This window comes from Haliotis rufescens, unplaced genomic scaffold (genome assembly GCF_023055435.1).
Source record: "Haliotis rufescens isolate VD_foot unplaced genomic scaffold, xgHalRufe1.0.p SCAF_1, whole genome shotgun sequence".
Classification (NCBI taxonomy): domain Eukaryota; kingdom Metazoa; phylum Mollusca; class Gastropoda; order Lepetellida; family Haliotidae; genus Haliotis; species Haliotis rufescens.
This window is the reverse complement of record NW_025963779.1, coordinates 81,047,490-81,071,470: the sequence shown is the minus strand read 5'-3', so window position 1 is coordinate 81,071,470 and position 23,981 is coordinate 81,047,490. Positions and strand designations below refer to the sequence as shown.

The following is a 23,981-nucleotide window of genomic DNA, read 5'->3' as shown; positions in this document are numbered from 1 at the left end:
GTATGGGTGACGCCAGACACAGCCGACGCGGTTCTGCTGCACAGTTCTATACCAGGGTGTCTGACATCTTACCAAAGACATCAAATTGTATATAACTGACTGTATTCAGATTCATATTTTTAAACATCCATGGGCGTCAGCCTTTTTCACCCCCAAATTACCGATTCGCGTATTTCTGAATGGTAACCAGTTAAATGTAGCAATACCTACTTAACTTGAAATCTTGCGCGCCATATGTTGACTTAAGCGTAGTTTGACCACAGTGGTTGTACCGGGTACTCAGAGTTACATTAAAGACATATAGAGTTAATAGCGTTCGATGGTTCTCTGTACTTATAAAACTCAAGCATCAAAGCGTTCTTGTAAATGCCTTCTTTCAGATAAAAATTATCTTCGTGTTCAAAAGTTTCAAATACGTTCATAGCAGCTTTTCCATTTTGCCACAGAGACAGTAATTCCACACACGTTGGTCGTATTACTCGACAATATCGTATATTGAATACCCAAAGAAGGTATAGTTACTTCAAAGAGAATACTGCATGAGATAACAGTCGGATATGAAATGAATACCCAATTGTGATCATTACTCGCTTGTCGATTTCCTAGTTCCTCTGTCCCAGTGCCCATTTTTGCAACGTTAATTAGCCTAACAATAGTTATAATCGGGATAGAATTGATCTCCAATCAACTGAACAACCGGTCGCCTTTGATGGGATTCCTCCGCTTTCCGAGAACTAGGCGACTGTTGGAACGTGTGTTATTTTTGTGAAACACTTTCATCCATTCCTGTGTACGCTGACGATGAGCTGGCTGGATCATACTTATTGGGGATGCCTGATTAGACCATTCGGTTTCAAAGATCAAATGACTCATGTAATTTGAAGCGGCCGTTCTATAACGGTCTGAATCCAGTACAAACCGGGTTGGTATTCTTGAAGGACGCACTCAATACAAGAAGCAAACATGCGATCCTCACAAAATACACCATTTTGCATTTGCCATACTGTAAGTAAATGTTTCAAATAAATATAAAATTGAATAGGTGACAGTTTTCTTGGTCAAAGGTTGTAATTGTGTATCAGTTATTTTGATAGCTCTTTTATTAAGATATATGTCGTATGGATTATACAATTAAAGAAAAATAGCGTTAACGCACTGTAGCTCACTTGATGAATGTCAGTGGACTCATATGGCAAACTCTGATTAGAATTCCTTATGTAACTTATTTATATTTACCAAGTGACACTATGACAAAATCATCCAAAACGTTCACCTGAGGTTACAAGATTTCACATGCCCTATATTTGAATTCACTTTAATAAGTTCAGTCTTTTCAAACACGAAAGGCAAATGAACTTCAATTTCATAAAGTACAGCATTGTCAACCCGTGAAGATCCGGGGTGGAATAGGTCTTCAGCAACCCATGCTTGCCGTAAAAGGCAACTATGCTTGTCGTAAGAGGCGACTAACGGGATCGGGCGGTCAGGCTCGCTGACTTGGTTGATGCATGTCATCGTATCCTAATTGCGAGGATCGATGCTCATGATGTCAATCACTGGATTGTCTGGTCCAGACTCGATTATTTACAGACCGCCGTTATATAGCTGGAATATTGCTGAGTGCGGCGTTAAACAACAAAAAAACCAACACACATTTATAGCAACATAAACATGTCAATATGGCGGATATCAAACCTATCCTTCAGGAACCAAGATCGATGGGAAGCAAAGGAGTCTTGATAATCAAGTGACTGACATACACGCGTTATATGAAAACTGTCAGGAATGGTGAAGCTTGAGATAATCTAGAATAGAACAGAAACTTCAATCATTGTAAACGTATAAGCGAAGGAAAGGCAACTACAAATAGGAAGATCCCTCACTAATAACACACACTCATGTTGTTTGAGCGTGTTTCCTTGTCAATCATTTTGTAATAGGGTCTGAAATTGACAAGTGAGTGACAGTGACGTGTGTCGATGTCAGTAACAGCGCCACACGCCTTCAGCGCTTCCCAGCAACGCCTGGCCGTGGCGCGGTCGGATTACGTTAATGAAAGCTAGCACGATTCGGGCTACTGGATGGTCAAGATTGAGGGAATCACGGGAGATATCACTCGTTTCATAAATACACCCACAAGGACGGCTCATGTGTCTAATGTCCCTTCTACGACTACACACATCGAGGCAAATTGTTTAATCAGAATTTGTGGCCGTCTTGTCTTTGCTGCCACACAAGTCTAAGGCTTGGGTAAACATTTTGTACTATTGATATATTGTGTCGGTATATGGTCTCTGATTGTGTATTTCGAAATTTGAATCAATCTTTAATTAAATCTCTTGGCTCCCTGACTCCACTTTATTTTAGCATTTATATATGTATCAACACGGGGCTCCGCGCACGCCGACATTTCGTTAATTGATAGACAGAGAACTACTATTCATTGTGTGTTCCCTGTCTTCAGTTTCCGTTTATTTCAACAGCATGGAGGAATTGAATCCAAATACAGCCACGAGACTGCAGATTGCCCAAAAAGTCACGGGTTGGTGTCAACATTATTGAACACATTGCGTGGAATGTTATTTATGTAACGTGTCGATTCCCAAATTGAAACAATCAGTTAGCCCAGAAATCTGTGGAATGGAATACAATCAACAATTGGATTACACAATTAACTAGGTTTCAAACTCAATACAAACTACTGCACAGTAATTACAATGGCAATATGCAATATTATAATAATGGTAGTACAATATTCAGTGGTAGTATCAGATACAAAATAAAATGGGGGTAGCTAAAAGTCCTGCGATAAAGAGTATTCCCAACAGTGGTCTAGCTTCCGAGATAGGCCGAGGTTGGGGATCCGAGGTGATAAGTGGTCTTCACACGAAATCTGGTCTTGATATAAAGTCAGATGAAATTGAGACGCCAGGCACGCGCCCTCTCCACTTTTATCGTCTTACTAGCGTCTAGCACTTTCCACACAGTCCTTGACAAGTCCAACGTCACCAGAACATCGTAGAATATTCGACATGTTTCTATAACGCTTGACATCCATCTATGCTGTTCCGGAAGTTTAATTTGAGCATCTAAATATAATAACTTCCTTAGCACTGCTACATTTAATAGTACTACATTCCTGACAACTAATCATTGTCAAAATACAACGCAATGGACTTCTACTGAATCTCAACGGAAACAAATACAGTTTCAATCCTAACAAGAACATACACTGCCATATAACTTATTGCAAAGTAAATAAAAAGATGTGACTAAACCAGGTGTTGAAGAACCTAACTGACAGATTAACTTTATGTTATACTTAAACATTAATACACGAAAAAGTGCTATATGGATATTCTCAATATGTCTGCTATGGCGGCCATGTTGAAATTGGAATTCTGAGATATCAATTTTGGGACGGTGTTGCTCGGATCATACATGCATTCCAGCAGCATCTTGGGGTTTCAGAGAAGAGGTCTTAATGCAAATGGGATGGATAAACTGACGGACTAATGGATGAACTGACATTAAATCATATTTGAAACAACACTCTAACATTACACAGTGCACGCAACGCACGGAACGGACATTTTAACAATTTGAACAAAGAGAATGTAATTACTCACTTAAACATGTTTTTTGCTAGCAAGGTGATTAACAGTAAAATACAGCACGAGAATGCCTCGTTATACATTTGGTCGTATTTTCGCCAAGGTCAGTTATAGACTGGGAGTGGGACGCTTCATGGAAGTGATACAACACCATGGCTGAATTACATTGTACAAGTGTTGATTGATAAGTTCTGAGCCTCAAATGCAATGAATTGCGTAATAGTGAATTTTTTTATTGTGGATATCACATGTCATGGAGGTATATCTATACACAGAGGTAGATCCACACACAGAGGTAGATCCACACATAGAGGTAGATCCACACACAGAGGTAGATCCACACATAGAGGTATATCCAGACACTAGAATAAGTCAATGGAGCAAACCATCAGTAAATTAAGCAGGCGTCTGTGACCTTTGGTAAACTGACAAACTTGATGTACGTGCATTGTGTGAGTGAGTATGGTTTTATGCCGCTTTTAGCAATATTCCAGCAATATCACGTCGGGGGACACCAAAAATGGTCTTCACACATTGTCCCCATGTGGGGTTTCGAACCCGAGTCTTCGGCGTGACGAGCGGACGCTTTAACCACTAGGCTACCCGACCGCCCCTACGTGCATAGATCAAATACCTGCAGAAACAACTGCTTAACACCAAAAGCCATTCCTTCCTATGCTACTGTAATGAGGTGGGAAGTTGGGTGGTCGGCAGAGACTTAAAGACAACTCCTGTCCCGGAACGCCTGTGATGTCAGCAACAGCAGAAATGATACAGAGAATCCACAACATGGTGATGACCCACCACTGTCGAATGAGACAATATGTCCTATTGTCAGTTCAGGAGGCATTTCCAAGGAGTACATTCCATTATCACAGTAACTTTCACAAGAAAGTATCAGCTTGTTGGGTTTCAAAGCTAAAGACATATAATCAAAAACGCACCAGGCACAACGTGTCTCGTGATACTCTAGCTATGAATTTACAATGCCATTTAGAAAGTGGTCAAATGTAACAAATGTTATATTTGGGGGTTCGAATCCCGGACGGGACTCAACCCAAAAAAGTACGAGAATCTGTCCTTTACTAAGAAAGTGTTATCCCAAATATAACAATTGTTAGATACTCTAGCTGTCTGAAGCTGACCCGAAAGGTTCTTGCAATGATTTGTGACTCTTGCGGAAATCTGGGTTCACCACTTCCAGTTTGTGTCCAAACAACAATCAAACAGTGAAACCATTTGATATCACCACCACCAAAGAAGACTGAAACTGTCCCGTCAGCTGGAAAGATTATTGTCTCCTTTTTTCAGGGATGCCGAGGATGTCATTATGGTGGACGTTCTTCCAAAAGGCCAGATAATAAACGGAGCATATTATGCAGCACTTCCGAGGCAAATACGGGATGAAATTAAGAAAACTACGAGACGCTGGAAGCTGAAAGAAGTGTGTGTTCTTCCATCAGGACAATGCGCAAATGCACAGATTGCCATGACTACAGTCCACGAGTTTGGCTTTGAACACCGTATTTTACTCCGCCAGACTTCCATCTGTTCCCAAACACGAAGAAACCTTCATCCGGAATCCATTTCGACTCGAACGATGACGTCATAGCAGCTCTGTGGGGTGTTTTGGACAGCCATGAGATTGACAACATTGTTGAAAAAAGTCTATCAGTGTGGAGGGGTATGATGTTGAACAATGAATCAAGTCAAGCTCAGAACTTATCAATGAACCTTCGTACATAAATACCACACGAAGGAAGAGTAAATTAATTAGAACCATGAACGTATCACATTTTTTCTACTTTTGTTTTGTGGCAAAAATGTGATTACAATTAAGGTATCGCGTATCTCATCTCATATCATAGTGATCATTTCGTTTGTCTACGTATTCAATCCCAGTACAAATATTTTAGCTACAAACCACAAGTCCACAAATCTATAACATAAAAATGGTATTTAAAAATTACAAATTATTATGTTTTGCGTTATGCTCGCTTCTCTCCTCTCAGCCTCGTTTGTTTCAAATATAATTTGATGCTCAGTTGTACCGTTTTTGTGTAATAACCATTTAGTTGAGTGGAAACCAGGATTAGCTTGAAGAAGCTTTAAAGAGTAGGTTAAAGTAGGGTTAGTGGAAGCTGCAACGAATTCAATTTACGATCGAAGTTTGTAGTGAGGTGCACGTGAATGTTGCGGCAGAAACTTGAGGCACTATAATTACCCTGAAACCACGTTGAGTCGAAAAGTATTATCTGTTCATGTAGACTGTATTGTACTGTTCCTAAATGAATGAATATAAGCATCTTCCCGAGGCAAGGGAGTTAACTGAATATAAAAGTCTAGTTTCCACCCTTGCCGAACAAGGTTGGAATGCGTGGGCTCGATCTTAGCGCTGCTGTGGCTATAACGAATTGTCCCTTCTATGCCTCTCCTATGGACCAGATTCAACCTCTCGTATCACCTTCATTTGCATCAAACAAAATGGCGGCGCCCAGTCAAGACGATCTGATCGACAATCAATATCTATATTGTGATAAAATGAGTCTTACATCGCGAAGTGCAACGAATCACGCAAGCACCCATGAAATGATTTGGGAAATATCTGTTACCAACGAGTTTGCGGTGCACATGCTTTGCAAATCGACCGAAATCTGCATGACAATTTACGAACCGGAATTCGATTTCGTTGCGCGATTTTGTTTGGACGATGCATAGACTCGTTAGTCCAGCCAAAAAAATGTAACTCCATAATACCAGCCAAGTTCGGCAAGGGTGGAAATTGGACCTTTAAAGTCAGTTAACTCTTTTGCCTCGGGAAGATGGAATATTAGGTGAGGTGAAAGAGGTTAAACGCGTATTGCGCATATAGAGCGACGAGTGTGCGTGCGTGCGTGCGTGCGTGTCACAGTTTAACATGGAATCCCAACTCAGACACAGTCTACGTACACCGAGCCGACCATTCCTTGTTTTATCCCCTTCATCCAGAGCTCTAGGTGGGGTCACCATCTTTTTATGTGCCCGGGGATCGAAACCCGAATGAACATGACCATATTAACAGAGATACTTTGCTGGTTTCGAACACGGATAACTCGACATATATATTATGAAGCCAGGACTTCTGGTGCTTGTTGCTATTTATTCCAGTGAACTGATAAGTTTGTCTCACATAGGTCGTCTTTACAGTAAACAAGTAGCATATCATTGAATCGAATCACCAGACAGGGATTTAATTTGTATTTACATCGCCTGTTTGTCATAGTGAGTGGTTTTAAACCGCTTTTAGCAATATTCCAGAAATATCACGGTGGGGGACACCGTAAAATGGGCTGTTTTTCATAAAAAGTAAACAGTGTAATATACTAGTACGGAATCTGTTTAATCCGGACGTGTTGGGACCGAGAGTTTAGTCCGGTTTAGACATTGGTTGGGTCATGTTTTTGGACGGCCATGTTTATCGCGATTACTCGCGCTATATTGAGGGGTAATGGAGTCACACAGACATTGTGAAAAATCAGATGAGGGCTTATTTTTAAGATAAAGTTGTGTTTATAAGTGAAAGTGATGTTTTACAACTGTTCTTGTTATTAGCGAGAAAACTACGAATGTTTCTCAAGCGTCTGAAAACCCATAACACGGGGATAGTTTGACCTTAGTTAGGTTAGAAAACGTGGGTTGTCTGCGAGTAATATATTTATAATCTTGGCGGATCAGTCTCTGATCTCTGACTCTATAAACATCATCACCAGACAGTGAGTTCCCATACAAACACATATCATTAAAAGAGACCGCAATATTTCGGACCAATGTACTTTATGGTCACGTTTGAATGCGCTGTATGGTATGGTATCTAGCTAAACGATGATCATTTAACGTCCTGATGCGTCGAAGCATACTCCCAATAAAGATTATACTAGATGATATAATTCATGATTTGTGTAACTCAAAAACTAATATTCGCTTTGGGAAAACTTACGCATCTCCGAATATAGTGCCTCGTATCTAGATAGATCCGTTTAGACACTTCGTGAAATACAGCGCAGCGTTCGTCGATTCTTAAAACAAACACCTCTATTTATCATGATTGTTGGTTATCATACTCCTCATGATAGCCTATACGGTGGAGGACTAGACATCATTGAGTGAATGATAACGATTGTCATGCTCAAAGTCCCCATCCTGTATCACGTACGGTCTCATCATATCCCCTATCATAGTTCTGTCTGTGGCTTGGCCGTCTAGACTCAGTCATGCTTTGTAAATCACACAGGAAACAGTTCACGATTTTCATGAGATCACGTTGCATCGAAAAAAGGACAACAATACAAGTTTACAAAACGGCTAGAATTTCAACAAGTGAATTTTTAACTGGTAAATCAACAAAGATAAGAAATGAAATGAATTCCTTGACAGCGCCAAGTGTCTGCAGAAACAATGGCGTCTGTCACTGCGTTTTGTTCACGATACAGTCAACGCACGATAAATCTTTGGGTACAACAAAGCAGCTGATGTTTTATCTGAACCAGATGAGTGGTGAAGGAGTAGAATTGTCACGCCGAAAACCCGTGTTCGATTCCACACATCAATAACAAAGTGTAAAACCAAATCCTGGCGTGTCATTCCGTGATGTGTCTGAAATAATGATACAAGCGGCGTAAAACAAAACTCACTCACTCCACATAACCTTTTCATGTTTGTTTATTGTCAGCAATAGTCAAGCAAAATGTAAATACTCAAATTTCGATAGATAAACCAGTGGTTGATAGTATGAGCAACGAGCCATGCAATCTGGGCACGATGACACGCAGCCAAGCAAGTTACCAAGCCTGACCACCCAATCCATTGAGACGTCTTTTAGATGAATAGGTTACCGAGGAACTTTTCTAACCCGGGAGTAACCATTTCAAGAAAACCACATGCATTATAGGACACTTAATCAACTTCAACCATAACCTTTAACCAGACTCACCCGACACATTAATATATTTATGACAAAACCTTGACACGCCCCCAGAGACCAACGCATGAGATTGTAACACGTTATGATTGATCATCTAAACAGATGACGTATAAACACGATTGTCCACGACCCAGGGAAGGGATACAGTCATACAACTTTGTCTATTTCAATGGAGAAATAACACGAGATGCGATTATAACCAAACTGGTCGATACATACACGCTGTTCTTTTCACCGCAGGGCAAGACGAATGTGATAGAACAAAGCCTGTTCTATGGGAAAGCTTGGCTCTGGAGGCCTCATCGTATTCATTTTTAGTCATTAGAATCATTCATGTAAAATAAAAGCCCCTCGAAATAGTTTTCAAAGGGAAACTATGGCCTTCTATGCCTGGGTTATATATTATTTCGCTTGTCCAAATACTCGCTTCTTAACAAATTGACAGGCATGGACGTCAGTCCCGGGCCAAATAAGATTATTTATTTTTTCCCTTGGAAGTTTATCAAGCTCTTTTTTTCAAATAAGACAGTCGGAAATAACTCAATCAGTCGTTCTGATTTCCGTAAGGAATATCTGCACGTCTGCTGGAAAAAAATGTACAAGCGATCGGGACTGTCCGTATGACTTTGTAATGTAGGAAATAGCGACATTCATCAGAGGTGGCGCTGATGAGCAGACAACACACCAGACATTGAGGGGAATACATCGACCGCAATTACCAGATTAAAACACAAAGAAGAGCTTGATCCAATTTAGTAACAGTTTGATTAACTTACGCTTCACGTGAATGACGTTTACGTAAAGATCCGACGTAAGATACAATCGGATGTCTTTGATCAGATCCGAGTTGACTCGACAGCTTGTGACGTCTATAGAAGTGTGGCCTATAGACAATATGGAACAGTGAAATAGTCTGTCCACTATCAACTAGCATAATACACCTGTACATGCAATGTCTTGACAAGGCTATGTCGTTGGCTTTGGCGAGCCAGTTCATTGATTTTCACCTTTGAATTATTCACCATATGGTTTCCGGTTTCGTGCAATGTCCTTGATGTTGGCAACAAAAGCTAAACTAAGTTTATTCTAAATATATGAAGGGCTAGACGGTATGTGGCTAAGTGAACAATACGGCATCCTTTCAGGGATATTAAATCATACCTGACTGAAAGATCGCCTTGACATGTACTGTCTTCAGTGCAATGTATGCTTGTCGGTACCATGATGTCCAGAGCTATTGGTTAAGTGACATTTACCAATATTTACCAAATAGATTGGGAGAGAGAGAGAGAATAGATAGAGAGAAAAAGACAGATTTTAAGAGATAGAGAAAGAAAGAGAGAGAGAAAGAAATAGTGAGGAAGAGACAGGGATAGAGAATGATAGAAAGAGAGCAAAAGAGAGAGAAAAAGTGCGATAGAGATATAGAGATAGAAAGAAAGAGAGAGAGAGAGAGAAAATAGAGAGAAAGAGACGGTATTGAGAGATAGAGATAGGGAGAGGAAGAGACAGCGATAGAGAGAATGATAGAAAGAGAAAAAGAGAGAGAAAGAGAGCTATAGAGAGTGAGACAAAGAGACAGATATTGAGAGATAGAGAGAGAGAGAGAGAGAGAGAGAGAGTTTTCAGATCTCACCATTTGTCCATACACCATACCTGGAGATCGCCAGACGAATACCCAGTGACACGCCAGCTTTAATAAAGCTGTATGCTGAACGCTATAATCGTCACACTTCATATTGTCATTCCGGCTGTCGGAAGCTCTATTAGAGCTCAACAGTGGCCAAAACAATATGAATGAGTGCAGCCCATAAATGTCTCTAATTAATCGAGAGTACCTACCTTTCACAGGATGTCCACTCTGTACTTGACAAATCCACTTTCCCTACACTCGTCGCTGTGATCTTCAGGCTGATCTGCAATGAGAAGTAATGGGGAATGAATATGGAAAGCAAGCGTACGTTGCTGATCGATGCCACCGCCTCTCAACTCTACCGTGCTTACCTACAGAGAAGGATGTCGTCTTGCTGCTAGATTACATCGATTCCACTTTCGGCCTACACTCGGGTCTCGACATTGCACACCGACAATGAAGAGTCATTCCTATTATGTACGTAAAGCGTGGAGTCGAATACAGAGAGATGACTTCAGTAGTGGCTGATCAGAACCAAATAACGTTAGGCGTTGAACAATTGACATGGTCATGCAAAGGGATGATATTCTTAACATAGTGATTAGTTTTCCGAATGTTTGGTCACTGTTCTGAAATTTTATCATGGACATAGAATGGCTAGTATGTGGAAATGTTTGTGAATGTTATCTACGTACCTTTGTTTTTTGTCTTGAGTGAGTGAGTTGTGTTCTACGCCGCATTGAACAGTATTCTAGTTACATAACAGCGTGTTAGCCTAATTTGGGTTCAAAGTCCGAAGTGATGCAGGTCTCAGACGTATACCACTTTGCAACCCTAGAGTACCGACATGGCACTGATAAAACTAGAAACATAGTTGGGATTCGAACCCACGATTACAGGAACCTGGCGTGCCCAGGATACTCAATTCTGCACAGCAATTGTGGCGCCTTAGACGTCCATGTTGGGCAAGCAATGCACCCTTTTGTTGTTGCAATATTTCCTTCAATATTGCCTTATGAAAACAGTAGGACTCTATCACATCTCTAAATGACGTGTCACAGACCATGCAATGAACCTCAGACAAGAGCCAACCACCTATTTATGAAATACGCATTGCACTACGTAAATCTGGCAAAGCCGAGAATGAAAATGTCCCCTTTTATAATGATTTGGAACGAAGTGCAAAGTTTTTGCGCTGAACTATGTTACAGATTTTGTATTTTTGGCTACATTTTTGTCCGTGTTAATGATGAGATAAGCAGTATGTGAAGTTATTATTGTTGACGTATTTGTTTATGAGAATTGACTTGCAGAATGTTCATGCATTTATAGGGGGCACGGGTGGCCCAGACGCCTAAGGCGCCGCGATTCGCTGTGCAGAGTTGCGTCCCTTAGGCACGCCAGAAACCTATGATTGTGGGTTCGAATCCCGGTTCGCCCCGATTATGTTTCTAGGTTTGTCAGCACCATACCCGTGCTCGTTGGTTTTACCGAAGTGGTAAACGTCTGAGACCTGCATCACTTCGGGCTTTCCTCCCACATTAAGCTGACACGCCGCGATATAACTGGAATATTGTTAAAAGCGGCGTTAAAACCCTACTCACTCACTCATGCATTTATAGAGTTTCGAATTAAACGTAATAACATATGTAAAGCTGCGTGCACACCTGGATTACGTTTATAAAGTACCCGCCATGCTTGTACAACACGATGACGCGATGAGTTTATACGATGTGTATGACAACACGAGAAGCACGACAACGCATTGAGTAAGTGATATCACAAGGAATAAACTAAAGCGACGAGAGTGAACATACGATGAGTTTGGATAGTTGTTCATCGCCCAAACACTACAGAAACTGTATATTACGTTAAACGAGATCATCTACGTCGCTAGAAACACACAAGGTAGACAGTGACACAGTGAACTATATGAAGGGGCAATGTTCCATTCCAGTTCATAATCGTTGGAAGACTGGGGCCGTTTCTCCACTGTGATGAAGTATGTCAAATTGCTCCACAGGGCAACCTTTGTTATACGTCTGTCTTTACTCATATTTCCTCACAGAGGTACAATGCGTTGTTTAGAATAACAATGCATCATCGGCACTACTCTCTTTAATGGAACCGTTCCCTGCAGTAAGCGTTGAGGGACTAGATTGTCGGGAATTATTTATTTGCAGAAACATGCCAACAGAGTTTGCGACTGCCTTCTGATGCACTGATACATACAACTGAACTCCATCAACCGCCACAGTCTATACATCAGACCTTGATGTCCGCCTTGCCTACCCCAAACCCTGATGTCCTACACATCTACCAGGGCGGTCGGGTAGCCTTGTGGTTGAAGCGTTCGCTCGTCACGCCGAAGACCCGGGTTCGATTCCTGACATGGGTACTATGTGTGAAGCCCATTTCTGGTGTCCCCCGCCGTGATATTGCTGGAATATTGCTAAAAGCGGCGTAAAACCATACTCACTCACTCACTCCTCATGATAGCCTATACGGTGGAGGACTAGACATCATTGAGTGAATGATAACGATTGTCATGCTCAAAGTCCCCATCCTTTATCAGGTACGGTCTCATCATATCCCCCATAAACCATACTCACTCACTCACTCACTCACACATCTACCACCTCAACTCTTGATGTCCGCCACATCCTCTCCCTCAACCCCTTATGTCCGCCACATCCTCTACCTCAACCCTTGATGCCCGCCTTGCCTACCTCAACCCTTGATGTCCGCCACATCTACTACCTCAACACTTGATGTCCGCCACACCAACCTCAACCCTTGATGTCCGCAATGTCACCTCAACCCCAGATGTCCGCCATTTCTACAACCTAAACCCTTGATGTACTCAACTTCTACTACCTCAACCCCAGATGTCCGCCATTTCTACAACCTCAACCCTTGATGTCCGCCACTTCTACTACCTCAAACCTTGATGCCCGCCACATCCTCTACCTCAACCCTTGATGCCCGCCACATCTACCTCAACCCTTGATGTCCGCCACTTCTACTACCTCAACCCCTGATGCCCGCCACATCCTCTACCTCAACCCTTGATGTCCGCCATATCTACTACCTCAACCCCTGATGTCCGCCACGTCCTCTACCTCAACCCCTGATGCCCGCAAAGTCTACCTCAACCTCTGATGCCCGCCACATCTACTACCTCAACCCCTGATGTCCGCCACATCTACTACCTCAACCCCTGATGTCCGCCACATCTACTACCTCAACCCCTGATGTCAGCCACGTCCTCTACCTCAACCCCTGATGTCAGCCACATCCTCTACCTCAACCCTTGAAGTCCGCAATGTCACCTCAACCCCAGATGTCCGCCATTTCTACAACCTCAACCCTTGATGTCCGCCACTTCTACTACCTCAAACCTTGATGCCCGCCACACCCTCTACCTCAACCCCTGATGTCCGCCACATCTACTACCTCAACCCCTGATTTCCGCCACGTCCTCTACCTCAACCCCTGATGCCCGCAAAGTCTACCTCAACCTCCGATGCCTCTACTCAACCTCTACTACCTTAACCCTTGATGCCCGCCACATCCTCCACATCAACCCTTGATGTCAGCCACATCCTCTACCTCAACCCTTGATGCCCGCCACATCTACTACCTCAACCCCTGATGCCCGCCACATCCTCTACCTCAACCCCTGATGTCCGCCAAGTCTACCTCAACCTCTGATGCCCGCCACATCTACTACCTCAACCCTTGATGTCCGCCACATCAACTACCTCAACCCTTGATGCCCGCCACATCTACCTCAACCCTTGATGCCCGCCACATCCTCTACCTCAACCCCAGATGTCCGCCACTTCTACTACCTCAACCCTTGATGTCCGCCACATCCTCTACCTCAAACCTTGATGTCAGCCACATCCTCTACCTCAACCCCTAATGCCCGCCACATCTACAACCTCAACCCTTGATGTCCGCCACTTCTACTACCTCGACCCCAGATGTCCGCCATTTTACAACCTCAACCCTTGATGTCCGCCACTTCTACTACCTCAACCCCATATGTCCGCCGTATCCACAACCTCTACTCTTGATGTCCGCAACATCCTCGACCTCAACCCCATATGTCCGCCGTATCTACAACCTAAACCCTTGATGTCCGCCACTTCCACTACCTCAACCCCAGATGTCCGCCACATCCTCTACCTCAACCCCTGGTGTCCGCCACATCCTCTACCTCAACCCTTGATGCCCGCCACATCTACTACCTCAACCCTTGATGCCCGCCACATCCTCTATCTCAACCCTTGATGTCCGCCACATCTACCACAACCCTTGATGTCCGCCACTTCTACTACCTCAACCCTTGATGTCCGCCACTTCTACTACCTCAACCCTTGATGCCCGCCACATCTACCTCAACCTTTGATGCCCGCCACATCTACTACCTCAACCCTTGATGCCCGCCACATCCTCTACCTCAACCCTTGATGCCCGCCACATCTACCTCAACCCTTGATGCCCGCCACATCCTCTACCTCAACCCTTGATGCCCGCCACATCTACCTCAACCCTTGATGCCCGCCACATCTACCTCAACCCTTGATGCCCGCCACATCCTCTATCTCAACCCCAAATGTCCGCCACTTCTACTACCTCAACCTTTGATGCCCGCCACATCTACTACCTCAACCCTTGATGCCCGCCACATCCTCTACCTCAACCCTTGATGCCCGCCACATCTACCTCAACCCTTGATGTCCGCCACATCTACTACCTCAACCCTTGATGTCCGCCACATCTACTACCTCAACCCTTGATGTCCGCCACATCTACTATCTCAACCCTTGATGCCCGCCACATCCTCTACCTCAACCCTTGATGCCCGCCACATCCTCTACCTCAACCCTTGATGCCCGCCACATCTACTACCTCAACCCCGGATGTCCGCCACATCCTCTACCTCAACCAATGATGTCCGCCAAGTCTATCTCAACCCCTGATGTCCGCCATGCCTACCTCAACGCTTGATGTCCGCCACATCTACTACCTTAAACCATCATGTCGGCAATATCCCTCTTAACCCAAGGCTCTGATGTGAGTCTATGTGACATAGCTATGTACTATAAGCATGCCGTGGCCAGAGACCCGAGTGGACTGACTGAGATGAACGTTTAAGCTAAACCTGGCTGCTAAGAGAGTTAATTAGTCCCACTTACTGAGAGACTGGTGTTAGTTGGGTTTGCGAAAAAATAAACAGATGGCTGTCTCATATTTCTATGGATTTTATGATAAAATTCACCAACTAAATGGACGTTTGCTTTCTCACTAAAAACTGTTTTTCCTCCTACCATTTTAGACCGTATTACTTGTAACCGGCATTGATTAGTCATCCTTGGATGTGCTATAGGTAGCAGACATAGGATGAGGCATACGGCTATAACCTTTGTTGTTTTAAGAGTGAGAAAAGAGGAAGCCCCAACTAATGGAATAGTTCCATGAAACACCTGCCACCGATACTGTCCATCGGGCCTGGTTTTTGCCTTCAACAGCCTAAGGAATCTGTTTCGGCAGATAATCAAGTTCGGTAGAACTCGAGTAATGGAATTTAGAGTGAAAGACATTGGTATCATTGGCTATGGAGAGACCAAATGTGGGTCAGTTTGAGATCAGTGGCGATTCCAACTATACAAAACTTCTATTAAACTTTCACACTATTCCGTATGAAATAACATTAGCCCTGTAATAGAGTCAACGTCCTTTGGCAGAACAGTAAATTCATCACATTACTCAGTAATTTAACCCTGTCGTACCTCACTCGATTATGGTAAATTATCTTATTCTCCTAAAGAAAGGTCTCTTTCAGCGGTCAAGCTCCTAACATCGATTGGCCATAAAGATAAGTACCGTATCAGATGTATTAAGTGCGCTAATCCAAAGAACACCCCTTACATGCCTAGAATACAAAATGTCAAGCGTCCTATGTTACAATTACAAGAAGAGACTTCCTTTCCTTCATGGGTATGTCATAATGAAGTTCAAAAGTTTAATGTAGTTGCAATGAAGTGAAATAGTGACTTAGAAATAGAAATGGAAACTTCTTTTCGCCCTGTGTATTTAATATGTCGACTATGGTAAAGCATATAGAGGACATAACGGAACACTTTGATCTTAACACTGACCAGGGCAAAGGTTTCACACTGATGAGATTAGCATGTGTGGCAAACGCACACAAGCTCTGTGCAGCCTTTGACATATGAAACAACTACCGAGTCTGTAGAATTAATGGAAGGTGGCACCGATGTCGATGTGAGGAGCTGAATGTGGTAGCTCTGCGTGTCCAAGTAGGATTTATAAGTCAAGTCCTTTTACCCGAGCGACCATTTGTATAATGAAATAAGCTAATGACTGGCAGTGTCAGAAGTTCGTCGGATATTGGAAGCATTCATCCTCTGAAGCCAATAATATGTAGGTGTTTAATAGCTCTCATATCATGTTGCTTCTCTTTCATGGTCAAAACCACGGTTCTGTGAATGGAATTTCAGCCCGTGGATGCTCAACAGTGGAAACAGTTTGCACGTTTGATATACACAGCTAATGAGAACTACAGTAAACTACGTTTATAACGAACACGCTTATAACGAACTGACCGATATAACGAACTTGGTCCCGACCAACTCCTGTATATATCTTCTTTGAGAGGCATTTACTTTGCTTGATAACGGTGTTGGAACCTACACCGAAACGTCGCTCCTAATTGTAATAAAGAAGTAGTTCATCCATAAATCTTATCAATCAATACTGTATATATGCTTATAAATCGAACTACGGTTATAACGAACTAAAATTAGTGGTCCCTTTTAGTTCGTTATTACCGTAGTTTACTGTATATTTAGAATGAAAACACAGTTATGACTCATATTCTGATAATGAAAATTAACCGGCGACCGTGCACAACTATTGAAGAGATGTAATTATTGAAGAGAATTACATCAGCATCAGTTGTCATTACATTGATTACGAAACGGGGGATAGATTTTGGGTAATTTATTTTCTCAAGTCTGACACGAGTTCAGTAAAGTCGGTACTCTTCACACACGAACACGAATGTTTTTACCTCTTAAGTTTCTCCATAGGGGAGTTGCACGTGTGGCGTACATGGGCAGCCATGCAAGAACTATGGCCTTGGGTTCGAATCTCTGTTTTGTCGGGATTATTTATCTTTCTTTGTCAACCTGCTCGTAGGTTTCGCCACAGCGGTAAACGTCTGAGACCAGAATAGCTTCGGGTTTTCCTCCCACATCATACAGACATGAACTCCGAGTTTGAGATGAGATTCAGTACAAGAGTATCCTCTATATCGAAAACCATGATTAGACGCTAGCCGTAGCTACAATGTTACACGTGTGTTTCACATGGGTTGTATTAATCAGCTGATCTTGACTATGTTGGTAATAAGATACTGCCTACTTCTTATTCATTCATTATTCGATTAATGTGGTGAGTTTCAAGCTGACATGGCTACCATTAGTATTTTATGCCAATTATACGTTTGTTTGAAGTCGTCGATATATGGTTGAAATAATGCGGATGCGACGTTAAATTTTAACTCATTTATTGTCTGAAGACAGTTTGGCATAAATGTCAGATCATCATCATAACTATCTCCCTCAACCCCAACACGTGTTCTAAGTGACCAACTGAACTAGTACATGGTGGGTATCATGTTTTGCTGTTAAACGCCGCACTCACCAATATTCTTGCTATATGACGGCGGGCAGTAAATAATCGAGTCTGGACCAGACAAACCAATGACTGATATCATGATCATCGATCCACGCATTTGGGATTCGATGACATGCATCAACCACGCCAGCGAGCCTGACCACCCTATCCCTTTAGGTACCTCTTAGCACAAGCATAGTCGCCTTTTACGGCTGGCATGGATTGCTGAAGTCCTATTCTGACCAAGTAACCACTTCAGGAAGACCACATGCATTATAGGACACTTTATCATCTGCACTCATAACCTTTAACCATGCCCATGACAAACCCGAGGACGTATTCTAACCCGGATCTTCACGGGTTACACCATAGGTGAGATACATTTTAATAATAAAAACAACAATATACATAGCCACCTCAAACATGCTCTCTCCGCATATTACCATGGAAAAAAGACGTTATAATCATACATATATCCACCCCATCAGGCAAACAGACTTAACACATATACCCACATCATCAGGCAAACAGACATTATACATATATCCACACCATCAGGCAAACAGACTTTACACATATACCCACATCATCAGGCAAACAGACATTATACATACACCCACCCCATCAGGCAAACAGACATTACACATACACCCACACAACCAGGCAAACAGTCACTAAACATATACCCACACCGTCAAGCAAACAGACATTATACATATATCCACACCATCAGGCAAACAAACATTATACATATACCCACACCATCAGGCAAACAGGCATTATACATACACCCACACCATCATGCAAACAAACATTATACATACACCCGAACCATCAGGCAAACAGACATTACACATATATCCACACAACCAGGCAAACAGTCACTATACATACACCCACACCGTCAAGCAAACAGACATTATACATATATCCACACCATCAGGCAAACATACATTATACCTACACCCACACTATCAGGCAAACATACATTATACATACACCCACACCATCAGGCAAACAGACATTATAAATATACCCACACCATCAGGCAAACATACATTATACATACACCCACACCATCAGGCAAACATACATTATACATACACCCGCACTATCAGGCAAACATACATTATACATACACCCACACTATCAGGCAAACAGACATTATACATATATCCACACCATCAGGCAAAAACACATTATACATACACCCACACTATCAGGCAAACATACATTATGCATACACCCACACCATCAGGCAAACAGATATTATACATATATCCACACCATCAGGCAAACATACATTATACATATATCCACACCATCACGTAAACAGACATTATACATATATCCACACCATCACGTAAACAGACATTATACATATATCCACACCATCACGTAAACAGACATTATACATATATCCACACCATCACGTAAACATACATTATACATATATCCACACCATCACGTAAACAGACATTATACATATATCCACACCATCAGGCAAACATACATTATACATATATCCACACCATCACGTAAACAGACATTATACATATATCCACACCATCACGTAAACAGACATTATAAATATATCCACACCATCAGGCAAACAGACATTAAACATATATCCACACCATCACGTAAACAGACATTATACATATATCCACACAATCACGTAAACAGACATTATACATATGCCCACCCCACCAGGCAAACATACATTATACATACACCCACACCATTAGGCAAACATACATTATACATATATCCACACCATCAGGCAAACAGACATTATACATACACCCACACCATCAGGCAAACAGACATTATACAGATACCCACCCCATCAGGCAAACAGACATTACACATATATCCACACCATCAGGCAAACAGACATTATACATACACCCACAAAATCAGGCAAACAGACATTATACATATACCCACCCCGCCAGGCAAACATACATTATACATACACCCACACCATTAGGCAAACAGACATTATACATACACCTACACTATCAGGCAAACATACATAATACATACACCCACACCATTAGGCAAACAGACATTATACATATACCCACCCCACCAGGCAAACATACATTATACATACACCCACACCATCAGGCAAACAGACATTATACATACACCCACACCATCAGGCAAACAGACATTGTACATATATCCACCCCACCAGGCAAACATACATTATACATACACCCACACCATCAGGCAAACATACATTATACATACACCCACACCATTAGGCAAACAGACATTATACATATACCCACCCCACCAGGCAAACATACATTATACATACACCCACACCATCAGGCAAACAGACATTGTACATATATCCACACCATCAGGCAAAACAGACATACTGATACCTACTCAATCAGGCAAACATACATTATACATATTTCCACACCATCAGGCAAACAGACATTATACATATATCCACACCATCAGGCAAACAGACATTGTACATATATCTACACCATCAGGCAAAACAGACATACTGATACCTACACAATCAGGCAAACATACATTATACATACACCCACACCATCAGGCAAACAGACATTATACATACACCCACACCATCAGGCAAACAGACATTGTACATATATCCACCCCACCAGGCAAACATATATTATACATACACCCACACCATCAGGCAAACATACATTATACATACACCCACACCATTAGGCAAACAGACATTATACATAAACCCACCCCACCAGGCAAACATACATTATACATACACCCACACCATCAGGCAAACAGACATTGTACATACATCCACACCATCAGGCAAAACAGACATACTGATACCTACTCAATCAGGCAAACATACATTATACATATATCCACACCATCAGGCAAACAGACATTATACATATATCCACACCATCAGGCAAACAGACATTGTACATATATCCACACCATCAGGCAAAACAGACATACTGATACCTACACAATCAGGCCAACATACATTATACATATATCCACACCATCAGGCAAACAGACATTATACATATATCCACACCATCAGGCAAACAGACATTATACATACACCCACACCATCAGGCAAACAGACATTATACATATATCAACACCATCAGGCAAAACAGACATACAGATACCCACACCATCAGGCAAACAGACATTATACATATATCCACACCATCAGGCAAACGGACATTATACATATATCCACACCATCAGGCAAACAGACATTATACATATATCCACACCATCAGGCAAACAGACATTATACAGATACCTACACCATCAGGCAAACATACATTATACAGATACCCACCCCATCAGGCAAACAGACATTATACATATATCCACACCATCAGGCAAACAGACATAGATGTAACCACACCATCAGGCAAACAGACATAGATGTAACCACAACATCAGGCAATCAGACATAGATGTAACCACACCATCAGGCAAACAGACATAGATGTAACCACACCATCAGGCAAACTGACATAGATGTAACAACACCATCAGGCAAGCAGACATAGATGTAACCACACCATCAGGCAAACAGACATAGATGTAACCACACCATCAGGCAAACACACATAGATGTAACCACACTATCAGGCAAACAGACATAGATGTAACCACGCCATCAGGCAAACAGACATAGATGTAACCACACCATCAGGCAAACTGACATAGATGTAACCACACCATCAGGCAAACATACATAGATGTAACCACACCATCAGGCAAACAGACATAGATGTAACCACACCATCAGGCAAACAGACATAGATGTAACCACACCATCAGGCAAACATACATAGATGTAACCACACCATCAGGCAAGCAGACATAGATGTAACCACACCATCAGGCAAACAGACATAGATGTAACCACACCATCAGGCAAACTGACATAGATGTAACCACACCATCAGGCAAACATACATAGATGTAACCACACCATCAGGCAAGCAGACATAGATGTAACCACACCATCAGGCAAACAGACATAGATGTAACCACACCATCAGGCAAACAGACATAGATGTAACCACACCATCAGGCAAACTGACATAGATGTAACCACACCATCAGGCAAACTGACATAGATGTAACCACACCATCAGGCAAACTGACATAGATGTAACCACACCATCAGGCAAACTGACATAGATGTAACCACACCATCAGGCAAACAGACATAGATGTAACCACACCATCAGGCAAACTGACATAGATGTAACCACACCATCAGGCAAACTGACATAGATGTAACCACACCATCAGGCAAACTGACATAGATGTAACCACACCATCAGGCAAACTGACATAGATGTAACCACACCATCAGGCAAACTGACATAGATGTAACCACACCATCAGGCAAACAGACATAGATGTAACCACACCATCAGGCAAACTGACATAGATGTAACCACACCATCAGGCAAACATACATAGATGTAACCACACCATCAGGCAAGCAGACATAGATGTAACCACACCATCAGGCAAACAGACATAGATGTAACCACACCATCAGGCAAACATACATAGATGTAACCACACCATCAGGCAAGCAGACATAGATGTAACCACACCATCAGGCAAACAGACATAGATGTAACCACACCATCAGGCAAACTGACATAGATGTAACCACACCATCAGGCAAACAGACATAGATGTAACCACACCATCAGGCAAACTGACATAGATGTAACCACACCATCAGGCAAACTGACATAGATGTTACCACACCATCAGGCAAACAGACATAGATGTAACCACACCATCAGGCAAACAGACATAGATGTAACCACACCATCAGGCATATAGACATAGATGTAACCACACCATCAGGCAAACAGACATAGATGTAACCACACCATCAGGCAATCAGACATAGATGTAACCACACCATCAGGCAAACTGACATAGATGTAACCACACCATCAGGCAAACTGACATAGATGTTACCACACCATCAGGCATATAGACATAGATGTAACCACACCATCAGGCAAACAGACATAGATGTAACCACACCATCAGGCATATAGACATAGATGTAACCACACCATCAGGCAAACAGACATAGATGTAACCACACCATCAGGCAAACTGACATAGATGTTACCACACCATCAGGCAAACTGACATAGATGTTACCACACCATCAGGCAAACAGACATAGATGTAACCACACCATCAGGCATATAGACATAGATGTAACCACACCATCAGGCAAACAGACATAGATGTAACCACACCATCAGGCAAACAGACATAGATGTAACCACACCATCAGGCAAACAGACATAGATGTAACCACACCATCAGGCAAACAGACATAGATGTAACCACACCATCAGGCATATAGACATAGATGTAACCACACCATCAGGCAAACTGACATAGATGTTACCACACCATCAGGCAAACAGACATAGATGTAACCACACCATCAGGCAAACAGACATAGATGTAACCACACCATCAGGCAAACAGACATAGATGTAACCACACCATCAGGCAAACAGACATAGATGTAACCACACCATCAGGCATATAGACATAGATGTAACCACACCATCAGGCAAACAGACATAGATGTAACCACACCATCAGGCAAACAGACATAGATGTTACCACACCATCAGGCAAACAGACATAGATGTAACCACACCATCAGGCAATCAGACATAGATGTAACCACACTATCAGGCAAACAGACATAGATGTAACCACACCATCAGGCAAACAGACATAGATGTAGCCACACCATCAGGCAAGCAGACATAGATGTTACCACACCATCAGGCAAGCAGACATAGATGTTACCACACCATCAGGCAAGCAGACATAGATGTTACCACACCATCAGGCAAGCAGACATAGATGTAACCACACCATCAGGCAAGCAGACATAGATGTTACCACACCATCAGGCAAACAGACATAGATGTAACCACACCATCAGGCAAGCAGACATAGATGTTACCACACCATCAGGCAAGCAGACATAGATGTTACC

General features: G+C 42.4%; 1 protein-coding gene across 3 annotated transcripts in view; it reads right to left on the bottom strand.

Annotated features, from left to right (window-relative positions):
• Nucleotides 1-23,981, bottom strand: part of LOC124143732 — a 71,294-nt gene that overhangs the window by 18,245 nt on the left and 29,068 nt on the right. For 2 of the 3 annotated variants that reach the window (XM_046512790.2, XM_046512792.2), the window contains exon 2: nucleotides 10,417-10,490. The gene's annotated coding sequence lies outside the window, so the exon portion shown is untranslated. Of the gene's footprint in view, nucleotides 1-7,590; nucleotides 7,703-10,416; nucleotides 10,491-23,981 lie in introns of those variants that run through there. The other variant, XM_046512793.2, reaches the window with a different exon arrangement.